Source organism: Salvelinus fontinalis, chromosome 14, assembly GCF_029448725.1.
Source record: "Salvelinus fontinalis isolate EN_2023a chromosome 14, ASM2944872v1, whole genome shotgun sequence".
In the NCBI taxonomy this organism is placed as follows: Eukaryota; Metazoa; Chordata; class Actinopteri; order Salmoniformes; family Salmonidae; genus Salvelinus; species Salvelinus fontinalis.
The window spans coordinates 30311312-30336509 of record NC_074678.1 but is presented as its reverse complement, the minus strand read 5'-3'; the positions used below and the strand labels follow the sequence as shown (position 1 = coordinate 30336509).

General features: G+C 45.2%; 1 pseudogene; it reads left to right on the top strand.

Annotated features, from left to right (window-relative positions):
- The first annotated feature begins 1671 nt into the window (after nucleotides 1–1671).
- Nucleotides 1672–21343, top strand: LOC129869309 (E3 ubiquitin-protein ligase RNF14-like; annotated as a pseudogene).
- The last annotated feature ends 3855 nt before the right edge of the window (nucleotides 21344–25198 follow it).

The following is a 25198-nucleotide window of genomic DNA, read 5'->3' as shown; positions in this document are numbered from 1 at the left end:
CTGCTATAAGTCGGTTTAAATTAACTACCTTATGATGTCTTTAACACCTATAACGAATAAAAACATGACCGGAGATATAGAACTACTAAAACGAAAGCGTTTGCAGGACGCCATTCTGATGTCTTCATGCGTCAAGCGCACTGTTGAAAAGGACGGTCCTTCCGTTCCACGGTCCTATATAAGGTCCCAGATTGCGCAATCGACTCCATTCAAATGCTCACCGCTTACTGACATCTAGAGGAAGGCGTATGCAGTGCATGTACCCTCATAGCTTGCATGGGGACTTATAAACTGATCTCAGAACAGGGACCTCGATTTCTGAAATCTCACTCCCTGACAGGAAAAGTGCTGCAGAATGAGTTCTGTTTCACTCAGAGAAATAATTCAAATGGTTTTAGAAACTAGAGAGTGTTTTCTATCCAATAGTAATAATAATATGCATATTGTACGAGCAAGAATTGAGTACGAGGCAGTTTAATTTGGCCACTATTTTTTCCACTGGTGAAACAGCGCCCCCATATTGACAAGAATTAAGGTTAGTGCGGTCACTGACTGGCCCCCGTTCCGCCTCACTCAAACAAGTCCAGCGGTTCCTCGGGTTTGCCAATTTTTACAGTTTTTTTATATGCAACTTTGATGCGGTGGCAGTGCCTCTCACGGCCCTCTCACAAGTCCCAGACCCGTTTTGGCTGGACCCAAAGGCTGACAGGGCATTCATGTAGCTCAAGGGAAGTTTCCGGACCCATTGTTCATCCTGATCCTACTCGTCCCTTCATGGTAGAGGTGGACGCCTCAGACAGTGGAGCAGGGGCGGTCTGTCACAGTGGAATGAGGGGGACAGAAAACTGCACCCATGTGCCTTTCTTTCTTGCCAGCGTAACGCAACTACGATGTAGTCAACCGGGATGTCTTGGCAGTCAAGTGGGCCCTTGAGGGGTAGAGACACTGGTTGGGGGGGGGAACCTCATTCTTTCGTGATCTGGACAGACCATAAGAACTTGGTCTCCATTCAAAAATCCGAGAGGTTGAACGCTCGCCAGGCTAGGTGGGCTCTGTTTTTTAACAGGTTCAACTTCACTCTAGCTTATCGCCCGGGATCCAAGAATCAGAAAGCAGATGCCCTGTCCCGCCAACACGATGTCTCTAACGAGGAGAGGGACTCTGAGCCCATCATCCCCAGCTCCCGCACTGCGGCTCTTGTGTTATGAAGTATAGAGACCACGGTACGACAACCCCAGACCCGAGATCCTGACCCCGGCGGGGGTCTCACTAACAGACTTTATGTTCGGTGATCAGCCCGTTCTCGAATGCTACAATGGGAACACTCCTCTAAATTAAATGGGCATCCAGGGGTTAATCGGACACTGGAGTTTCTGAGGCGGAAATTCTAGTGGCCCAACATGATTGAGGATGTGAGATCCTTTGTTGCGGCCTGTTCCACCTATGCCCGTAGTAAGTCCTCATGACAGTGACCGGCTGGGTTGCTCCAACCTCTGCCCATCCCCAGCCAGCCCTGGTCCCACCTGTCCGTAGACTTTATTGCAGGGTTACCTCCATCCCAAGGGCTTACCACTATCCTGGTGGTCATTGATCAGTTCTCCAAGGCAGCCAATTTCATTACCTTACCCAAGTTGCACTCAGCGAAGGAGACCACTGATCTCATGATTACCCATGTCTTTCGACTACACAGACTTCCCCAGGACATTGTCTCAGATCGTGGGCCCCAGTTCTTCGCTCGGTATTGGAAAGCCTTCTGCTCCCTGTTGGGCACGTTGGTGAGTCTCTCCTCGGGGTTCCACCCACAGTCTAATGGGCAAACGGAGCAGGCCAACCAGGAGCTGGAGAAGTTATTTTGCTGTTTCGTCTCCAACCAGGCCTGCAACTGGAGCAAGTTCCTCTTCTGAGCGGCGAATGCTCAAAACGTACCGCCAAACTGTCACCATTCGAGTGTCAGTTCGGGTTCGCCCCCCCCCCCCCTCCCATGTTTCCTGAACAAGAGGCCGAAGTGGGTGTGCCATCAGCCGAGGATGTCGCCACACCTGGATCAGAGCGTGATCCTCCTTGCTACGCTCCTCTGCCTGACACCAACACCAGGCAAGCCGGCACAAAAGGCCTCTTTGGCTCCTCCGACCGGGGCAACGAGTGTGGCTGTCCGCCCGTGATATTCCCTTAAAGGTGGGCTCACGGAAGCTAGCTCCACGCTACATAGGACCATTCAAGATCCTGAGTCACCTATCGTCTCCAGCTTCCCAGGTCTATGAGGGTCTGTCCATTCTTCCATGTCTCCCGTCTCAAACCCTTCTCTCCCCCACACCTGCCCCTCCACCCCCTCGACTTGTTGATGGTCGCCCGGCCTACACTGTCCGGCATCTGTGGAGGCTCGTCAGGTCCGAGGCACCCTGCAGTACCTGGTGGACTGTGAGGGCTACGGCCTCAAGGAGTGGGCGTGGGTGCCTACCCCGGACATTCTGGATCCGGGACTTATTCGGCACGTCTACTAACTACGTGGTGCACATCCTGGCTCTGCTGTCATGGTTCCACCTGTCACCAGAGGGCGGCAGAGACCCTCCTAGAGACATGAACAACACTCAGGTGTGTCCTATTCACTCATTATGATTTCCCTGTTAAAATAGTTGTTCTTTGCAGAAGCTTGATTTGTGTGCAGTGCGTGTTTGTCTCCTGAGTGAGTTTGAGACTTAGTGTTTGTTGTTTTCCCAATGTTACTGTGATCCTTCCGTTACCGTTTCTCAGTAAAGTATTATGTTTATCCTTATCCACTGATTCCTCGTCTGGTCTCTTCTCTGCAGCTGGGTCCAAACTCACCATATCACAATCAATGGACGAGTACATGCCAGCGGGAGCGCAAAATATTTGGAGTATCTCAGATTGTTCTGGTAATTCTCACAAACTTCATTTGAAGGAAGGATGTTTAAAATGCTTTTTATATTTGTATCACCATTTATGTGAATATCATGAAGACGTCTTACAGGAGGCATGTATACCTTATGATCTGTGAACCGTACATGATAAAGACAACATCTTACAGTGTGCTCTAACATATGGATGATGTCTCGATTCTAAAATAAAAAATGTTCACAATAATTTATTCAATACAAAAAAATGGAAGTGTTTGAAGAGCATACTGTTCCCCAAAAAATATCTTAAAAATGAACCAAATCTAAAAGGGTAGTTTAGAGATATTAATATTTTTTATGTTAAATAAATGTGTATTTCATGATCTAGACATACTCCAGACTATAAGGAGTATAACAACACCAAGATGTTGTCCGGATCATAAGGTCTTACAGGAGGCATGTACAGGTCAAAAAAGGTCCTGACATGTTCAATTTCATCCTGATTTTCAAAAACATGGTTTGTGATACAAATGTAAAAAGCATGTTAAAAAACAATCCTTTCTCCCAAATAAGTTCCTAACGTTGGATTTACCAGAACAATGTGAGATAGCAAAAATATTTCCCGCTCCCGCTGGCGTGGAATCGCCCCAATAAATGTCACAAAGAGCAATGAAATGACAACTGAAAGCATTTATTTGCTAGATTATATTGTTCATTTATTAGGTGTTTTTCTAAGTTCCTGCTCCCTAGTCAATCTGAGCACACTGCAAAAACTGCAAAAACTGGCTTTCTTTGGCTTTCTTTGTAGGTCTAGTTACAATTCCCTTTGAATGTTATTAATACTATAAACAAATGACAAGGAAGACAATTGGTATCTGAGTTTGTGTCAAACTGAGTCAAATAGACATCAATAAGGATGAAATAATGAATGCACCCTCAAAGTGAGCTGCAGCTATCTTACTACAGCTCCTTTCATCAACACCCCAACCTCTCATGTCCTGCATCCTCAGCCAAGCCAACAGAGAGCTCGGAACAGAACAGCCAGTCTCATTATTTCTATTCCATTTCCACATAACATTTTCATGCCAACTGTCCACTGTGAGGCAGCATTGTAGGGATGCACCCACAGAGCTGATAGAGGACGCAGCAGTATAACCTTACCAAATGGAGAACTTTGTGGAGAGACCGTTCAGTTCACCCAGTAAAAAAGAGAAAGGTTTATGATTGTCAGATATTTATATATGAGTACATCAATTACATAATCCCCATTGTAGTTGCTGTGATTATGTATCACACCTACCTTGCAAACCCCCTGACACACCACATTACAAGTACTGCATGCAAGATATGGTTACATACATTCTATGTATTATTATTCCTCTGTAAAACAGAGTATAAAATGAAGGTAAAATGTCTCAATTGTAGAACAGTAGCATTATTATTCATTGCTTGAATAATGCATTACTTTTGGGCAGTGGCATCCCTGCTTTCCTTGCATTGTAATGTTTGGTTTGACCTCTCTCTTATACAATCAATTATGCCCGCCTGGGTGCCAGTGTCCCACTCCTGGGCAATAAATACTCATCTGGTAGGTGAGAGGCCCGGAAGTGGGTGGAGGTCAAATCTTTAGCAGAATTACCATACCACTTTGTTAAAACGTTAACTCAGTAAATTATTGATTAGTGCCAACAGTGTTGGTGCATTGTGAGCTGGAAGCAAGAAGATGCTTACTGTTTTAGCAAGCATCACATTATTGCTGTCTGTCAACGTCTAATATAGTATTTCTGCATGCAGGAAATGGTAAGGGCGCAATGACATTAAGATATTCACAATTAATATGGGCACACACCTAACCACACACCACCACTGCAGCATGCACACTAGCACGCGCACGTACGCACACACGCACACACAGACAGACGTACACACACACACAGTTTGAAAGTCTGAACATCCCTTCCACACTAGACTCTTCCTTCAGTGTCTATATTAGAGTTTTTAAGTGCCAACTTCAAAGAGGCTTTTAAAAATAGCCTTTGGGGTAAAAAAGTAAAGTTTCCAGAGTTTGTCTCTCTGGGCAAGGTCATGGATTGTCTGAGACTGTCGTCAATGCTCTGCCCCACTAGTACACCCCTTCCCCCTCTGTCTTTCTGGGCTATATATCTCAGTCCTACTATGCATTGGGGATCACACATTTTGGAGACGCTCTGGAGATGTGATAGTTGGCTAATATCATACTATGTTGCCCGCAGTATGACCTATACACCACTTTTCCCTTTGACAGCTGTCTCCCAACCCAACATTTTATTGGGGAGATTGAAGGACTAAAGGACCAAGGACTGCAGCTCAGAGAAGACTGTTTCTTTTTACGACTTAAGGGGGTAGACTAATTAATCAAGTTGACCTGCTAAGTTACTGTAATTGACCACTGCTTAATTCATCAAGACCACTCAATACGGAGCTATCAGTCTTCCTTCACTGACTGAAAACAAGATGTCAGCCTCCGTACACTCACTAGGAAAATAAGACAAGAATAAGAATAGAATGTAGATATTACCAACTATTGTACAGTCTGTTATAATGGTGTACAGGAGACTCCAAGATTCCAAAATGGCAGTGTGCAATACTCCTTTACTCCTGTGTACTGAGAGACGAGAGAATAATAAGGGATGAGAGAGGAAAATAGAATACAGTAAGGGAGACAGATATTGGAAATGCCATTTCCTCCACTGTGCAAGTCAAAGGGAATACTCTATGACCCCTGGGAGCGGAATCACCCTGGTAAAAACTGTTCCACTGTAAATGAGCAATTCTCTCCCCTTCCCCCTCTCCTTCCCTCTCTTTCTTTCTTTTTCTCCATCCCCTGTTCTCTGTCATTGTTGTAGCACATAGCACAATCGATATGTGGTGAGCTGTCCAGTGATGGGCGAAGTAATGAAATTGGATAACAATTAGCCTGGAACTAATTCGCAGGCTTCCTGTGAGGAGGAAGGAGGATATAGGATGAAGGGGACAAGGAAGCTGAAATCTGAAGTTCTCAAGCTAACCCCTAGTTCTAGACGCAGCATTTAACAACAAGCACTTCAAAGTAAAAGGCGAGAGCAGGCAGTGACTCCAAAACAGTTTTTACTGTATCGTCAACATCACTAAAGAGACATCTTTAGAGCGAAGCAGATTACTTTTAAATCACATCAAAGGAGGTCTTTAAACTTTTGTCTCTTCCTCTACTGAGCAAGCCCCTCAGAGCATTCTGACACCCTTATCTCTCCCGACCAGACCCTGCTGCAAATACATCACTTGGCTGCAGCAACATACAGTACACCACAGTCAACATGGACTTTTTTTTGTTATGGTTTTATTTTTCAACTGTGTTTATTACAGATGGAATGTGTTTTGGCATAACCAGGTTTAATGAATGGTTTCCAACTCACTGCAATCTCTCTTTTGACTTGGCAAGGAACAGACACAACCGTAAGGCTCTCCAGAGGGTAGTGAGGTCTGCACAATGCATCACCGGGGGCAAACTACCTGCCCTCCAGGACACCTACACCACCCGATATCACAGGAAGGCCATAAAGATCATCAAGGACAACAACCACCCAAGCCACTGCCTGTTCACCCCGCTATCATCCAGAAGGCGAGGTCAGTACAGATGCATCAAAGCAGGGACGAGAGACTGAAAAACAGCTTCTATCTCAAGGCCATCAGACTGTTAAACAGCCACCACTAACATTTAAATCAAATCAAGTTTATTTTATATAGCCCTTCGTACATCAGCTAATATCTCAAAGTGCTGTACAGAAACCCAGCCTAAAACCCCAAACAGCAAGCAATGCAGGTGTAGAAGCACGGTGGCTAGGAAAAACTCCCTAGAAAGGCCAAAACCTAGGAAGAAACCTAGAGAGGAACCAGGCTATGAGGGGTGGCCAGTCCTCTTCTAGCTGTGCCGGGTGGAGATTATAACAGAACATGGCCAAGATGTTCAAAATGTTCATAAGTGACAAGCATGGTCAAATAATAATCAGGAATAAATGTCAGTTGGCTTTTCATAGCCGATCATTAAGAGTTGAAAACAGCAGGTCTGGGACAGGTAGGGGTTCCCTAACCGCAGGCAGAACAGTTGAAACTGGAATAGCAGCAAGGCCAGGTGGACTGGGGACAGCAAGGAGTCATCATGCCCGGTCGTCCTGACGTATGGTCCTAGGGCTCAGGTCCTCCAAGAGAGATAAAGAAAGAGAGAAGGAGAGAATTAGAGAGAGACAAAATTTTCAAAATGTTCATAAATGACAAGCATGGTCAAATAATAATCAGGAATAAATGTCAGTTGGCTTTTCATAGCCGATCATTAAGAGTTAAAAGCAGCAGGTCTGGGACAGGTAGGGGTTCCATAACCGCAGGCATAACAGTTGAAACTGGAACAGCAGCAAGGTCAGGTGGACTGGAGACAGCAAGGAGTCATCATGCCCGGTAGTCCTGACGTATGGTCCTAGGGATCAGGTTCTCCGAGAGAGAGAAAGAAAGAGAGAAGGAGAGAATTAGAGAGAGCATACTTAAATTCACACAGGACACTGGATAAGACAGGAGAAGTACTCCAGATATAACCAACTGACCCTAGCCCCCCGACACATAAACTACTGCAGCATAAATACTGGAGGCTGAGACAGGAGGGGTCAGGAGACACTGTGGCCCCATCCGATGATACCCCCGGACAGGGCCAAACAGGAAGGATATAACCCCACCCACTTTGCCAAAGCACAGCCCCCGCACCACTAGAGGGATATCTTCAACCACCAACTTACAATCCTGAGACAAGGCCGAGTATAGCCCACAAAGATCTCCACCACAGCACAAACCAAGGGGGGGGCGTCAACCCAGACAGGAAGATCACGTCAGTAACTCAACCCACTCAACCCACTCAACCCACTCAACCCCTCCTAAGGACGGCATGAAAGAGCACCAGTTAGCCAGTGACTCAGCCCCTGTAATAGGGTTAGAGGCAGAGAATCATGGATACATTTTTCTGCATCATTTTTGGACAGAACATTTCTGATTTTTGCAATGTTACGTAGATGGAAAAAAGCTGTCCTTGAAACAGTCTTGATATGTTCGTCAAAAGAGAGATCAGGGTCAAGAGTAACGCCGAGGTCCTTCACAGTTTTATTTGAGACGACTTTACAACCATCAAGATTAATTGTCAGATTTAACAGAAGATCTCTTTGTTTCTTGGGACCTAGAACAAGCATCTCTGTTTTGTCCGAGTTTAATAGTAGAAAGTTTTCAGCCATCCACTTCCTTATGTCTGAAACACAGGCTTCTAGCGAGGGCAATTTTGGGGCTTCACCATGTTTCATTGAAATGTACAGCTGTGTGTCATCCGCATAGCAGTGAAACTTAACATTATGTTTTCGAATAACATCCCCAAGAGGTAAAATATATAGTGAAAACAATAGTGGTCCTAAAACGGAACCTTGAGGAACACCGAAATGTACAGTTGATTTGTCAGAGGACAAACCATTCACAGAGACAAACTGATATCTTTCCGACAGATAAGATCTAAACCAGGCCAGAATTTGTCCGTGTAGGCCAATTTGGGTTTCATTTAGTGGCCGCTGCCAACATACTGACTCAACTCCAGCCACTTTAATAATGTAAAAATGTACCACTAGCCACTTTAAACAATGCCACTTAATATAATGTTTACATACCCTACATTACTCATCTCATATGTATATGTATATACTGTACTCTGTATCATCTACTGCATCTTGCCATCTTTATGTAATACATGTATCACTAGCCACTTTAAACTATGTCACTTTATGTTTACATACCCTACATTACTCATCTCATATGTATATACTGTACTCTATACCATCTACTGCATCTTGCCTATGCCGTTCTGTACCATCACTCATTCATATATCTTTATGTACATATTCTTTATCCCTTTACACTTGGGTGTATAAGGTAGTAGTTGTGGAATTGTTAGGTTAGATTACTTGTTGGTTATTACTGCATTGTCGGAACTAGAAGCACAAGCATTTCGCTACACTCGCATTAACATCTGCTAACCATGTGTATGTGACAAATAAAATTTGATTTGACATGCAAAATAATTGGTAAACATTAGACAAGCAATACAGCTCTTTGCAGGCAAAGCTCTGCCTCTTATCAGGATCCATAAAACGCGCCAACATTTGTGTGGGTTTCAGGTTTAATGTGAGAAGAAAAGCATGATACTTCAGACTGTTGACACCAGCTTGTGTCCATTTGTCCTGAGTGGCTGTTTGCTCCTCTATGGCTCTGTGCTTAACGCTTTGGTGTGTGAGTCAGCATATCATGAGGATTTTAGAACTCACTGCAGTAATAGTAACGCATAGCGGAAAACTGGCAGACCTTCTGAATTTAGCTTTTGATCATTTCATGCACCCATCACTGTATTTAACTGTTTGTGAAATAAATGGATTTGATTTGGTTGTAATATCTCACAGGTCCAGTTGTCTAGTCTAGTCTCATGTGAAGGGGCCACACTGTCATCTAGTGGGCATAAGTGGTACTACCTCTGTAGAGGCAGCCCTCTCTAGTACCATTCCAGATGAGTCATTCAGTGTACTGTCTGCTGTCGTCTCAGAGGAGGAGGAACAGTTGCAGGGGACTGAATACATTTCCTGTGGAGAATGTGTACATCAAAGCAGAGCCGTCAGTGCGTCTGCTGTCATTAATCAGCAAGGCTTTGTGTTGCCTAACCCCGTGGGACACCAGCCTTCCTCTCTGCTCAGGTGTTACCCTCAAACAGACACCTTACATTTCTCCTCCGAGAGCGATCTCTCTCTGCTGTGGCGGGAAGGAACACTGACTACAATGCAGATACACAACTCTCTCTGTGGGGAGGGGAAATAAGGATTATTTTTTGGCCAGGGGAATTCAGGAGGAATGTGCTATTCTCATACACCACATGCAGCACCATTTAACAGTGCTAATGCCTCAAATATTTCACCTAACCAGAACTACTACAGGTTAGGACACCTTTTTCAGAAGTGAAGTTCAGCTAAACTGAACTTTTCAGGTATAGGAATATACAAAAAGAGAAGGGATATATAAAGGGTTATGGTATGAGTAAAGCAGTAGCATACTGTACCTTTCCAAGTGTTTCTGGGATTGATTTGTAAAAGTAGTTAATCTGTAATAAATATTACAAAAACTATTCTAATCACATACTGTGAAATTCTAATGGAAACGTCTATAAGTAATTTGAAAATCCAATCTACAAGAACATATAATATATGGTTTAAATACATACATGTACTTAGGACAAGTACTGTACTTTTCGGGTGTTTCCAAATGTGTTCTCCTGTGTTAATAGGAATCACTAAGGTCAGAGCTGTTTACAGAATGCAATTAACCCAAACATTCTGACTACCCTGCATTTTCTGGCCTCCATCGTCTTCAAAGTGCATTTGCCCCTAAACATTTGGCAATTCATTATAGGCTACACGTCCACACAAATCTATATTCCATCCATGGATATATACAATGACATTGTCTAATCTATGCATTTCCCACAACATTACCGGTGCATACACATATCAGCAACAGCATTAATGTTAGGTGTCATGCAGTAAAAGTGAAACTGCCCATGGATAAAAGTTTTTTATTTTATACTATAATTAGACTATAATGTAAGGTGTTAATGTTTAAATTCCACAAGACTATGCCTGATAAAACTTTGAAAACACATGAGGGGACACATACATGGAGTGACGTCACTGACTGATCGGCCTGGTCTCATAGACCAGACATAACATAGTAAATGTAAATCCAGGACACTCAAATTAGTATGATATGTTATTTGTGGTATGGTTACATAAGATAGATCAACACAGCCTGGTCTCAGAGCATTTCATATTATTCTGTATGTAAATCTGAGACACTACATTTAGTATGATATGTTACGTTTGGTATGGTATGTATTAATTTGTGAATGTCCATCACCTATTTTGTATAATATATTAGGAATTACAATTCGAATTTGTAAGCAGAGCAGAGGAGCAGAGGAGCTGATACTGCCTGCAGCATTAGACATGGTCTCTGTCATGCTGGATGACGCAAGTGCTGCAAAAATAAAAACTATGACTTCCTCATTTTGATTTTTAAAAAAATCAGCAGAAATTGTTTTATTCATTTTTGTTTTATAGGTCAAAGTGTTTCATATATTGTGCTCCTGAGTTAATGTTGCTGATCAATTTGGATGTATTATTTATTGATTATATTTTATCTTTCAGTATCAAATAGTTTAAAAAAAATTACAGTTTAAATAAGGCTTGAATTTTTTATTTTTTTCCAGACAAATCGATGTCTTTTCTGTTACAGACTAAAAAACAATGTTAATAAAGTTATTCTTTGTTGTAAGTTGATCTATATTTCTTTCTTTTTTGTTTTTTTGTTTTCTTTAATGTTAATAAGGATACAATGTTATGCAGAGGTGTACTTATAACAATTTTATAGACAAATTATACTATTTACAGTCGCGGCGGAGAGTTGGGGGGAGCGAAATGTTTACTTCTTCCTAGGGGGGGGGGCGTAACAGAAAATAATTGAGAAGCACTGGGTTAGGGGAAGGGTTAGCTAACATGCTAAGTAGTTGCAAAGTAGCTAAAAAGTAGTTAGTAGTTGAAACATTTTTGTTGCTAGACGTTCACGTTTTTGTACCCTACTTTCGTTTTTTTGTCTTAAATAACGATCTGTTTTATGTAAACATATGAAATGTAACATATCATACTAATTGGATTGTCCCTGATTTACGTACAGAATAATACGAAATGCTTTGACACCAGGTTGGGCAAAAATCTTCGTCTCTCCCGAGCCCGTACGGGAGTTGTAGCGATGAGACAAGATAGTAATTACTAGTGATTGGATACCACGAAAATTGGGGAGAAAAGGGGGTAAAATAAAATAAAAAAAATAAAAAATGAATAAATAAAAATGAAAGTAGGGTGGTTGGTCGTAGCGGATGGGTAGTTGTATAATGTGATGGTCTAGCAACACAAAGGTTATGAGTTTTAATCTCATCACAGACAACTTTAGCATTTTAGCTAATTAGCAACGTTTCAACTACTTACTATGTTTTAGCTACTTTGCAACTACTTAGCATGTTCGCTAACCCTTCCCCTAACCCTAACCTTAACCCTTTTAGTGAACCCTTCCCCTAACCATAATCCTAATCCTTTAACCCAACTCCTAAATGTAACCCTAACCTTAACCCTAACCCCTAGCCTAGCTAACGTTAGCCAGCTAGAATTCATAACATTACATACGTTTGGCAAATGTGTAACATATAGTACGTTTAGCAAATTCTTAATTTTTTCTACGTTTTGCAAATTCGTAATATATAATACAAATTGTAATTATGAAATGGGTGATGGACATCCACAAAATAACATATACCATACGAAATGTAACATGTCATATTAAATGGAGTGTTTTGGATTTATATACAGAATAATACGAAATGCTCTGAGACCAGGTTGCAGTGATGGGATGGGGTAGCCTACTTTTGATCCTCTTCTTGTAACATGACTGTAACACAATCCAACGGGAAAGTCACTTGCAGTGACTCATGCAGGCAATATTAGCTAAATTTGCCTCGACAATACTTGCTCTTGTTCACTCTTGCATCAGTCTGCTCTATAACTTCCGACCAATAGCATTGGCTGCGCATCTTAGAAATGAAGCACCCCAGGATTCCCACTCCAATAAACAAAGTTTCCTATGGGCAGGGCACAACAGCATTGGGAGGCAATAGAGAGCAGAAGTAAATTTACAGTAGTACAGGAGCTAAACCAAAGCGACTGAAATATTCTATCTAGTGTAGGCCTATTCTTCTCATAAACATATAATAATACGTTTAGAAGATTTTGTGAAGCGACACAGGACTGTTATGAACAATGATGTTGAATTATTTTGATCTCACTGCCAGTTTTATCATAGCCTTTAATTGTATGCTACAATAGAAAATTACAAAGCATATGATCTATATCAAGTGTGACATTTCAGGGTGTTCTGGTAAAGCAGATAAATGTTATCGTTCTCCTGGCATCCGCAAAACCCAGATTCATCCATCGGACTGCCAGATGGTGAAGTATGATTCATCAAAGAACAGTTTCCACTGCTCCATAGTCCAATGGCAGCGAGCTTTACACCACTCCAGCCGACGCTTGGCATTGCGCATGGTGAACTTAAGCTTGAGTGTGACTGCTCGGTCATGGAAACCCATTTCATGAAGCTCCCAACACTGTTATTTTGCTGAAGTTACTTCCAGAGGCAGTTTGGAACTCGGTAGTGAGTGTTGCAACCGAGGACAGATGATTTGTACACGCTACGCGCTTTAGCACTCGGTGGTCCCCTTCTGTGAGCTTGTGTGGCCTACCACTTCGCGTCTGAGCCGTTGTTGCTCCTAGATATTTCCACTTCACAATAACAGCACTTACAGTTGCCTGGCGCAGCTCTAGCAGAACAGAAATTTGACAGACTGACTTGATGGAAAGGTGGCATGTTTGTTTTTGTATTTATTATGGCTCCCCTTTAGCTACTGCCAATGCAGCAGCTACTCTTCCTGGGGTCCGCAAAATTAAGGCAGTTATAAAAAAAAATGTAACATTACAATACATTCACAACAGATTTCACAACATATTAAGTGTGTTCCCTCAGGCCCTTACTCTACTACCACAAATCCACAACTGTCACGATCGTGTACTGGAGAGAATGAGGACCAAGGCGCAGCTGGATATGAATACATCTTCTCTTTTTTTATTTAAAAGACGAAGATGAACACGACACGAAACACTTTAACAAAACTATACAAAACAACAAACGACCGTGAAGCTAAATAACGTTGTGCACTTACACACACAGGCTACAAACGTTCTGACATAGACAATTACTCACAACCAATGAGAGCCTATGGCTACCCTAAATAAGGCTCCCAATCAGAGACAACCGAAATCAGCTGTCTCTAATTGGGAACTCATTCAGGTAACCATAGACTCTCCTAGATAACTAAACATACATAGACAACGCTAGACATCTACACTCAACACAAACCCATCTACTACACCCCATAACCCCTTTACCATATAAACACCCAAAACCAACAAAACATAAACATTCCCCATGTCACACCCTGACCTAACTAAAATAATAAAGAAAACAAAGAATACTAAGGCCAGGGCGTGACATAACCCCCCCCTTGAGGCGCGAACTCCGGGCGCACCATACACAGTCTAGGGGAGGGTCTGGGTGGGCTTCCATCCACGGTGGCGGCTCCGGCTCTGGTCGTGGTCCCCACTTCACCACAGTCCCTAACCACCTCCTTAGCTTCTTGAAAATGACCCCTCTCCACATTAACCCCATTGCATTAAGGGGCAGCTCCGGACTAAGGGGCAGTACCAGGGTCAGGGGCAGTACCAGGGTAAGGGGCAGCACCAGGGTAAGGGGCAGCACCAGGGTAAGGGGCAGCACCAGGGTAAGGGGCAGCACCAGGGTAAGGGGCAGCACCAGGGTAAGGGGCAGCACCAGGGTAAGGGGCAGCTCCGGACTGAGGAATGGCAGCTCCGGACTGAGGAATGGCAGCTCCGGACTGAGGGACTGCAGCTCCGGACTGAGGGACTGCAGCTCCGGACTGAGGGACGGCCCATGGCTGGCTGACAGATCTGGCTGCTCATGGCTGGCTAACGGATCTGGCTGCTCATGGCTGGCTGACTGATCTGGCTGCTCATGGCTGGCTGACGGATCTGGCTGCTCATGGCTGGCTGACGGATCTGGCTGCTCATGGCTAGCTGACGGATCTGGCTGCTCATGGCTAGCTGACGGATCTGGCTGCTCATGGCTAGCTGACGGATCTGGCTGCTCATGGCTAGCTGACGGATCTGGCTGCTCATGGCTAGCTGACGGATCTGGCTGCTCATGGCTAGCTGACGGATCTGGCTGCTCATGGCTAGCTGACGGATCTGGCTGCTCATGGCTGGCTGACGGATCTGGCTGCTCATGGCTGGCTGACGGATCTGGCTGCTCATGGCTGGCTGACGGATCTGGCTGCTCATGGCTGGCTGACTGATCTGGCTGCTCATGGCTGGCTGACTGATCTGGCAGATCCTGTCTGGTTGGCGGCTCTGGCAGATCCTGTCTGGTTGGCGGCTCTGGCAGATCCTGTCTGGTTGGCGGCTCTGGCAGATCCTGTCTGGTTGGCGGCTCTGGCAGATCCTGTCTGGTTGGCGGCTCTGGCAGATCCTGTCTGGTTGGCGGCTCTGGCAGATCCTGTCTGGTTGGCGGCTCTGGCAGATCCTGTCTGACGGACGGCTCTAGCGGCTCCTGTCTGGCTGGCGGCTCTAGCGGCTCCTGTCTGGCGGACGGCTCAGTAGGCTCATGGCAGACGGGCGGCTTTGCAGGCTCATGGCAGACGGGCGGCTTTGCAGGCTCATGGCAGACGGATGGCTCAGATGGCGCTGGGGAGACGGATGGCTCAGACGGCGCTGGGGAGACGGATGGCTCAGATGGCGCTGGGGAGACGGATGGCTCAGATGGCGCTGGGGAGACGGATGGCTCAGATGGCGCTTGGCAGACGGGCAGTTCAGTCTTCGCTGTGCAGACGGCAGACTCCTGCCGGCTGAGGCGCACTGTAGGCCTGGTGCGTGGTGCCGGGACTGGTGGCACCGGGCTGGGGACACGCATCTCAGGGCTAGTGCGGGGAGCAGCAACAGGACGCACAGGACTCTGGGGACACACAGGAGGCTTGGTGCGTGGTTTAGGCACTGGTGGTAAAGGGCTGGAGACACGCACCATATGACTAGTGCGTGGAGGAGGCACTGGTGGTACTGGGTTGGGGCGGGGAGGTGGCGCCGGAAATACCGGACCGTGCAGGCGTACTGGCTCCCTTGAACGCCGAGCCTGCCCAACCTTACCTGGTTGTATGCTCCCCGTCGCCTGACCAGTGCGGGGAGGTGGAATAACCCGCACCGGCCTATGTAGGCGAACCGGGGACACCATGCGTAAGGCTGGTGCCATGTACGCCGGCCCGAGGAGACGCACTGGTGACCAGATGCGTTGGGCCGGCCTCATGACATACGGCTCAACGCTCAGTCTAGCCCGGCCGATACGTGGAGCTGAAATGTACCGAACCGGGCTATGCACGCGTACAGGAGACACCGTGCGCTCTACTGCATAACACGGTGTCTGCCCGTACTCTCGCTCTCCACGGTAAGTACAGGGAGTAGGCGCAGGTTTCCTACCTGACTTCGCCACACTCCCTTTAAGGCCCCCCCCAAGAAATTTTTGGGTTGTACTCACGGGTTTCCAGCCTTGTCTCCGTGCTGCCTCCTCATATCGCCTCCTCTCGGCTTTCGCTGCCTCCAGCTCTTCACGAGAGAGGCGATATTCTCCAGGTTGAGCCAAAGGTCCATCTCCTTCCAATTCCTCCTCCCAACTCCAGAAATCCTGTGTAGGTAGGTCCTGTTGCCGCCTTCCATGCCGCTTGGTCCTATGGTGAGTAATTCTGTCACGATCGTGTGGTGGATTGACGGACCAAAACGCAGCAGTTGGAAAATAAGCCATCTTCCTTTTATTATGAAGAAGGCCAAAACGAAACAAAACACTGACACACTATACAAAACAACAAACGACCGTGAAGCTAAATAACGTTGTGCACTTACACACACAGGCTACAAACGTTCTGACATAGACAATTACTCACAACCAATGAGAGCCTATGGCTACCCTAAATAAGGCTCCCAATCAGAGACAACCGAAATCAGCTGTCTCTAATTGGGAACTCATTCAGGTAACCATAGACTCTCCTAGACTAAACATACATAGACAACGCTAGACATCTACACTCAACACAAACCCATCTACTACACCCCATAACCCCTTTACCATATAAACACCCAAAACCAACAAAACATAAACATTCCCCATGTCACACCCTGACCTAACTAAAATAATAAAGAAAACAAAGAATACTAAGGCCAGGGCGTGACAACAACACAAAATCCATGTGTACGTGTGTGTAAACTGCGTATGTTATTGTGTGTTTGTATGCATGTGTCTGTGCCTATGTTTGTGGTGCTTCACAGTCCCCGCTGTTCCATAAGGTATATTTTTGTTTGGTTTGTTAATCTAATTGTACTGCTTGCATGAGTTACTTGATGTGGAATAGACTTCCATGTAGTCATGGTTCTATGTAGTACTATGCACCTCCCATAGTCTGTTCTGGACTTGGGGACTGTGAAGAGACCACTGGTGGCATGTCTTGTGGGGTATGTATGGGAGTCCGAGCTGTGTGCCGGTAGTTCAAACAGCTTGGTGCATTCAACATGTCAACACCTCTCACAAATACAAGTAGTGATGAAATCACTTTGAGCCAGAAGAGATTGACATGCATATTATTAATGTTAGCTCTCTGTGTACATCCAAGGGCCGGCCATGCTGCCCTGTTCTGAGTCAATTGCAATTTTCCTAAGTCCCTCTTTGTGGCACTTGACCACACGACTGAACAGTAGTCCAGGTGCGACAAACCTAGGGCCTGTAGAACCTTGTTGATAGTGCTGTTAAGAATGCAGAGCAGCACTTTATTATTGACAGACTTCTCCCCATCTTAGCTACTGTTGTATCAATATGTTTTGACCATGACAGTTTACAATCAAGGGTTACTCCATGCAGTTTAGTCACCTCAACTTGCTCAATTACCACATTATTCATTGCAAGATTTAGTTGAGGTTTAGGGTTTAGTGAATGATTTTCCCCAAATACAATGCTTTTAGTTTTGAAATATTTAGTACTAACTTATTCCTTGCTACCCATTCTGAAACTAACTGCAGCTGTTTGTTAAGTGTTGCAGTCATTTCGGTCACTGTGGTAGCCGACGTGTATAGTGTTGAGTCATCCGTATACATAGATACACTGGCTTTACTCAAAGCTAGTGGATTGTCATTGGTAAAGATTGAAAAAAGGAAGGCGCCCTAGACAGCTGCCCTGGGGAATTCCTGATTCTACCTGGATTTTGTTGGAGAGGCTTCCATTAACGAACACTCTCTGTGTTCTGTGTTAGACAGATAACTCTTTATCCACAATATAGCAGGGGGTGTAAAGCAATAACACATATGTTTTACAGCAACAGACTATTATCGATAATGTCAAAAGCCACACTGAAGTCTAACAAAACAGCCCCCACAATCTTTTATAATCAATTTCTCTCAGCCAATCATCAGTCATTTGTGTAAGTGCTATGCTTGTTGAATGTCCTTCCCTATAGCGTGCTGAAAGTCTGTTAATTTGTTTACTGTAAAATAGCATTGTATCTGGTCAAACACTATTTTTTCCAAAACTTTACAAAGGGTTGGTAACAGGCTGATTGGTCGACTATTTTAGCCAGTAAAGAGGGCTTTACTATCCTTTGGTAGGAAAATAACTTTTACTTCCTTCCAGGCCTGAGGGCACACACTTTATAGTAGGCTTAAATTTAATATATGGCAAATAGGAGTGGCAATATCGTCTGCTATTATCCTCACTAATTTTCCATCCAAGTTGTCAGACATGGGTGGCTTGTCATTGTTGATAGACAGCAATATTTTTTTTTAACCTCTTCCACACTTACTTTATGTTGAAAGTCACTACAGTATGCTCTTCAGTAAGGCCACTTTACCGCCAATGTTTGTCTATGGAGATTCCATGGCTGTGTGCTCGATTTTATACACCAGTCAGCAATGGGTGTGGCTGAAATTGTAACGGCGTTCCTCTCTCTCTTCATAAGAAGAGGAGGTGTAGTGATCGAGCCAAGGCGCAGCGGGTTGTGAAAACATGATGAGTTTTATTTAATAGACAAAACGAAACAAACTAGACTTGAATAAACTAACAAAATAACAAAACGAAAATAGACAGACTAGTACGACGAACTGACAATAACACACGCAGAACGAACGAACAAGTACTTACTACAAAAAACGCACGAACAAACCGAAACAATCCCGTATGGTGTAACATCGACACAGACACAGGAGATAATCACCCACAAACAAACAGTGAGAACACCCTACCTAAATATGACTCTTAATTAGAGGAGAACGCAAAACACCTGCCTCTAATTAAGAGCCATACCAGGCAACCAAAACCAACATAGAAACAGATAACATAGACTGCCCACCCAAAACACATGCCCTGACCTAAACACATACAAAAACAACATAAAACAGGTCAGGACCGTTACAGAAATAGACAAATCCACTCATTTGAAGGGTTGTCCACTTACTTTTGTATATATAGTGTATGTGTATTAGAGCCTTTTGTGAGTAAATGATCAATAATGTTTTCAATACTGTGAAGTGTATTGAGTTTTAGACATCATTGTATGTATAGTAATCATTGACCAATGTATCTCAGCTCACAGCAGTGTGCAGGTGTTTGGATTAGATATGGCAGCAGGACATAGTGGTCAGCTGGTCCTCTTCTACTGGGTTCAGTAACTTTCACTGCTTTTCTGAGGCCAGAGACGCAGAGGGGCCTGCAGAGGGCAGTGAGGCTGGAGACTCCCAGAGGGCTACAGAGGGCAGTGAAGTTGGAGCCTGTGACCCCAGGGCCCTCTCAAAGCTGGCCACAGACATGGACATCCTGGTGCATCTGCTGGACTATGATGACAGACAGAGGCAGAGAGTATTTGAGGGACAGGCTTACATGATTGTGGGATCTGCTTCATGAGTATGTAAGGCTGTAGTCAGTTCAGAGACTGGGGCCATGTTTACTGCAACTAATGCATGTTGGAGTATACTCTTCACGGTCCAGATCAGAGACGGGAAAGTCCGTGGTCTTACCTTTCCAGAGCCTGAGCGCAGCTCCACAGCTACACCCTCACAGGTAATGAAAAACTGCAGTGAACAGATGTTTATTCTAGAGCTGAAAGTAGAAATACAGTTTCCTCAGTGAATATCTGAAGTTAACCTGTGTGAAACTGCTATTCTACACTATGTGGAAACTAAACCCAGAGAATGAACTGTTGTTTAAGGTGAAGCGGTTGGTTGGGGAGCAGCTGTCACCCGTTTTGACCGCCTCCTGCTCCAGTCCACTCTGGACTGCATGGCTGATGTGACCGCCTCCTGCTCCAGTCCACTCTGGACTGCATGGCTGATGTGACCGCCTCCTGCTCCAGTCCACTCTGGACTGCATGGCTGATGTGACCGCCTCCTGCTCCAGTCCACTCTGGACTGCATGGCTGATGTGACCGCCTCCTGCTCCAGTCCACTCTGGACTGCATTGCTGATGTGACCGCCTCCTGCTCCAGTCCACTCTGGACTGCGTGGCTGATGTGACCGCCTCCTGCTCCAGTCCACTCTGGACTGCATGGCTGATGTGACCGCCTCCTGCTCCAGTCCACTCTGGACTGCGTGGCTGATGTGACCGCCTCCTGCTCCAGTCCACTCTGGACTGCATGGCTGATGTGACCGCCTCCTGCACCAGTCCACTCTGGACTGCATGGCTGATGTGACGTACTGCCCTCGCAAGACCTGTGCTGCCCCAGTGGTGTTAGAACCGGACAACACCGCTGCCCTTTGCCCCTCCTGCCACTACTGTATGCCTTCTGCACAATCTGTCGTAGGACCTACCACGGCTCCTCCAACTGTCGGTTGAGGGCACTCCTGACCTCAGGCTCTAACTCAGCTGCTGAGTCATCCGTACCTCAGGCAGAGTGTAAGAGAAAACCATTCAGTGTAAATTATATAGAACCAAATGAACCACATGGACGTCTGTTGAACAATCACACTCTCAGAGCCGTGGTGCTGAGTGAAAATCTACAATGAAAGAATATGATTGTGGAAGGTAACTTAGAAGATCATTTTTCAATACGTCTTAAAGAAATTATAAGCAGAATTACTGTATTTGAGTTGCTGTGCTTCTAAGCTTTGTCATGGCATTTAACATCTCAAATGTTTAACTCTGTCTGTAGTCTGGAATGCCAATACTCAGTAACCACTGTTCAGTTATCGCAGTCATCTCAGATGACTTTGGCTCAATCAAACTCTTATCCCAGCTTGTGGTTCATTTTCTGCATTTGTGTCTGTTTTTGTCTGTGCTTATAGCTGGGCTCCAGGGCCTATGGGAAGATTATGCCTCAGGCAGTCAGGAGAGAAAGTTCCTGGAAAAACGCTTTTGGGCCAGAACAGCAAAAAATGATAATCCTGCTGTGCCAACATACAGGTAAGCCTGAGCCCTATAACCAGCCTATTGTAACTTTGACATTGTTTGACATTCCATGGCTTGAATTCATCCTCTTGACCAGTGTGTATCCTCTCATTACAGAAGAATGGTGGCTGCAACAAGATGGCCTGTTTCAGTGGTCAATACTTCTGCTGGCTGTATGCCTTATTATCCTGGACAAAAATAACCCTTACAAGCACTATGAAAACCCGAACACTGCCTGCTATAATGCCACATTTGGTAGACAGTAAGATTGTGCTACAGTTTGAGAACCCTGTGCATATTATTTTACAGTTCATCAAGTTCAGATCAGGTCATATTTACAGTCAATGTTATCAGATTACTATGAACTGCATGAACACAAAAGCATGTGGAAGAAATGCGTGCCAGGACACGCTTTTAACCTTTTGCCAATAGGTGGCGCAATTAGCATTTTTTATTTCTGGGTGTCGCCAAATTAAACTGCCTCGTGCTCAATTCTTGATCGTACAATATGCATATTATTAATTCTATTGGATAGAAAACACTTTCTAGTTTCTATAGCCGTTGGAATTTTGTCTGTGGGTGACCCAGAACTCTTTCTACAGCGAAATCCATGACAGGTACTGCGATGGTCTGAGAGCGAAGCTCTGATTTCAGATCAGTTTTGAAAGTCTCTGTATATCCTATGGAACGACATGAACTGCACCCGCCTTCCCCTGGATGTCAGTAACCAATGAGAAGTGGAATGGGCTTGCTGCGTAGCTCTCAGAGGTTATAAAACGCCAAGGAGCGAGAGGAGCCTTCCTTTCCACGCTGAGCATTGCGCAGAGAGGGACCTCAGGATGCCATTTTCAAACGCTCAATTTTAAACGTTAGATGTATCCATCTGTAATTTAATTAGACATAGGTGTTAGAAGCATCATAACGAAGCTATTTTAAACCGAGTTATATCAGATTATGCGAGTATATTGCTATTTTTCGGAATTTCCTCAGTATTGCGCCTTGAGGATTTGGACACGTTATGGCAAAATAGCTATGGCTAGCTAGTGTTAGCTGCTATATCAGAAGTTGAATGCAACGTTTTACAACCAAGCAACGATTCTTTTGGACAAAGAACCACCATGGCAAGATTCTGATGGAAGCTCGTCGAAAAGTAAGAGCTATTTATGATGTTATTCCGTTTTTATGTGGAAAAATGTAAACTCAATAATGGTGATTAGTGACGCCGTTATTGCGTCACTAGTCTGGCTGTAACGCACACTGTATGTCTAGTAACGTTAATTTTAAAAATCTAACTATGCGGTTGCATTAATAACTAATACATCTTTCATTTCATGTCCAACCTGTATTTTTTTTTTTTTTGTCTTGATGGACTCTCGCAGTGTCTGTATGTAATGTCATGCTTATATTTTAATCATGTACACAATTGTTTGTTCATTTCTCTCTTTAATAATAAATAACCTCTTTAATAATAAATTTTCTATGAACTCAGAATTCTATAAATGTTTAGGATTCAAAATGAATAAATTATTCAGAATAATGACTAGTGAGTAATACTTTATATATGAGACTTGAATGCACAACTTACACAATGCTTGGAGAAAATACAACATTAAGGATTTGTGCTCTAGACTAGAGTAATGATTTCCTAACCGTCTCTTTCATGTATCAAAGTTAATTCTTGATACATGAAAAGTGAGATGTATATGGAGGGTACGGGGCAACAGAAGATGAACAGCATAGGGGCTAAGGATCTTAGAGATGGGGAAAGGTCCGATAAAACGGGGGGAAAGTTTGCGGGCCTCTACCAGGAGGGGCAGATCCCGAGTGGACAGCCATACCCTCTGCCCGAGACGATAATGGGGAGCCGGGGTCCGGTGGTGAGCCGACTGTCATTGCTACCTGGAGGTGGTATTGAGAAGAGCAGACCGGGCTCTCTTCCAGATACGGCGACAGCGGCATCTGGGCAGGGGGATGCTAACCTCTTGCTCAGGAAAGAGCAGGGGCTGATAATCCATCGAACACTCGAAAGGGGAGAGACCAGTGGTTGAGCAGGGGAGGCTGTTGCTGGCGTATTCCACCCACACGAGTTGCTGGCTCCATGTGGTAGGGTTGGCAGAGACGAGGCAGCGAAGAGTTGTCTCCAGGTCCTGATTGGTTCGCTCTGACTGGCCAATAGACTGGGGGTGAAACCTGGAGGACAGACTGACCGACGACCCAATGAGTGTGCAGAACGCCTTCCAGAACCAGGACGAAAACTGAGGACCACGGTCAGAGACCATGTCCACCGGAAGTCCATGGATCCGGAAGACGTGCTGCGCCACGAGCTGGGATGAGAGTAGCTTGGGGAGGGGAATGAAATGGGCGGGTTTGGAAAACCTGTCCACCACCGTAAGGATAGTGGTGTTGCCTTCAGATGGAGGGAGACCAGTGACGAAGTCCAGGAAGCTTTACAGCTGGAAACCCCAGGAAGCTTTATAGCTGCAATCAGGAGGTGGGTTGTGGACAATCCACCGCTGCTCTCACCTTTCCAGGATCCATCTGTATGTTGCCTACAGCTATGATGTATCCAAAGAAGGAGATGGTGGAGTGATGAAATGCGCATTTCTCTGCTTTGACAAACAGCTGGTTCTCCAGAAGAAGCTGGAGGGCTTGTCAGACATTTAGGACAAGTTCTTAAACCGGCTCAACATGTCACGGAGAACGTCGTTAACCAGGGCCTGGAACACAGCAGGAGTGTTGGTCAGTTCGAATGGCATCACCAGGTATTGGTAGTGCCCGCTAGCCGTGCTAAAGGCAGTCTTCCACTCATCCCCTTTTGGTATCCGTATCCCCACAGCAGGATGGCATGGAGTGAGGTACGAATAAGGGGAGACTGGACATTCGTAATGCCCATCAGCATACTCACACTTCCTGATGAGCCGGGTCTTTTTACAGGACAGGTAGAAATGTCCCCAGTCCGCCTGGCCTTGCTGCTGTTCCGGTTTCAGCTGTTCTGCCTGCGGTTATGGAACCGCCACCTGTACCAGACCTGTTGTTTTTCAACTCTTAATGATCGGCTATGAAAAGCCAACTGAAAATTATCCATGATTATTATTTGACCATGCTTGTCACTTATGAACATTTTTGAACATCTTGGCATAGTTCTGTTATAATCTCCACCCGGCACAGCCAGAAGAGGACTGGCCACCCCTCATAGCCTGGTTCCTCTCTAGGTTTCTTCCTAGATTTTGGCCTTTCTAGGGAGTTTTTCCTAGCCACCGTGCTTCTACACCTGCATTCTAGCTGTTTGGGGTTTTAGGCTGGGTCTTTGTACAGCACTTCGAGATATTAGCTGATGTACGAAGGGCTATATAAAATGAACTTGATTGATTGAACTTGATTGAAATGTAGTGACCTGCAGTCCCACAATACAGACAGCTCTTGGTGTTCAGTCTGTGTAACTGTTCGGCAGGAGACAATCTACCTCTGCCAAGTTGCATAGGCTCCGTAGTGGGCGAGTCGGCAGACCTCTGTGATTCCCGGGGGAACTCGGGTAATCTCGGATTCTCTCGTCAATGTAGATGCCAAGCACTTCCAGGATTCCTCGGAGGCGAGGTGGGATCCATTGACGAGCAAGGGGGAGTGAGAACAGACCTCCTCTCCCTCCAACGTTCCCGTAGTTGCCCAACGATCTAAACGGTCAAGGCGATGAAAGAGTCAAGATCAATGGGCAGCTCCAGGCTGCGAGCTCATCTTTCACCTCTTCTGATAACCCGTGAAGGAATGTGTCGAACAAGGCTTCCGGGTTCCTGGCACTCTCGGCTGCCAACGTGCCGAAATTGACTGCATAGTCTGCCACACTACGGGAGTCTTGGCGTAGCGGGAGTAGCTTCCGAGCAGTCTCTCTCTGACAACAGAGAATCAAACACTCCCCATGAACTCCTCCAGATTGAAACACAAGGTGGCTTGTTGCTCCCACACTACTGTAGCCTAGGCAAGAGCCCTCTCGGACATCAGTGTTATAAGGTATGCTAACTTCGAGTGGTTCGAGGGAAAGAAGAGGACTGTAGCTCAAAGATGAGGGAGCACTTGGAGAAAAACGTCCGACAGGTCCCTGAATCTCCAGGGAAGCATTCCGGAGG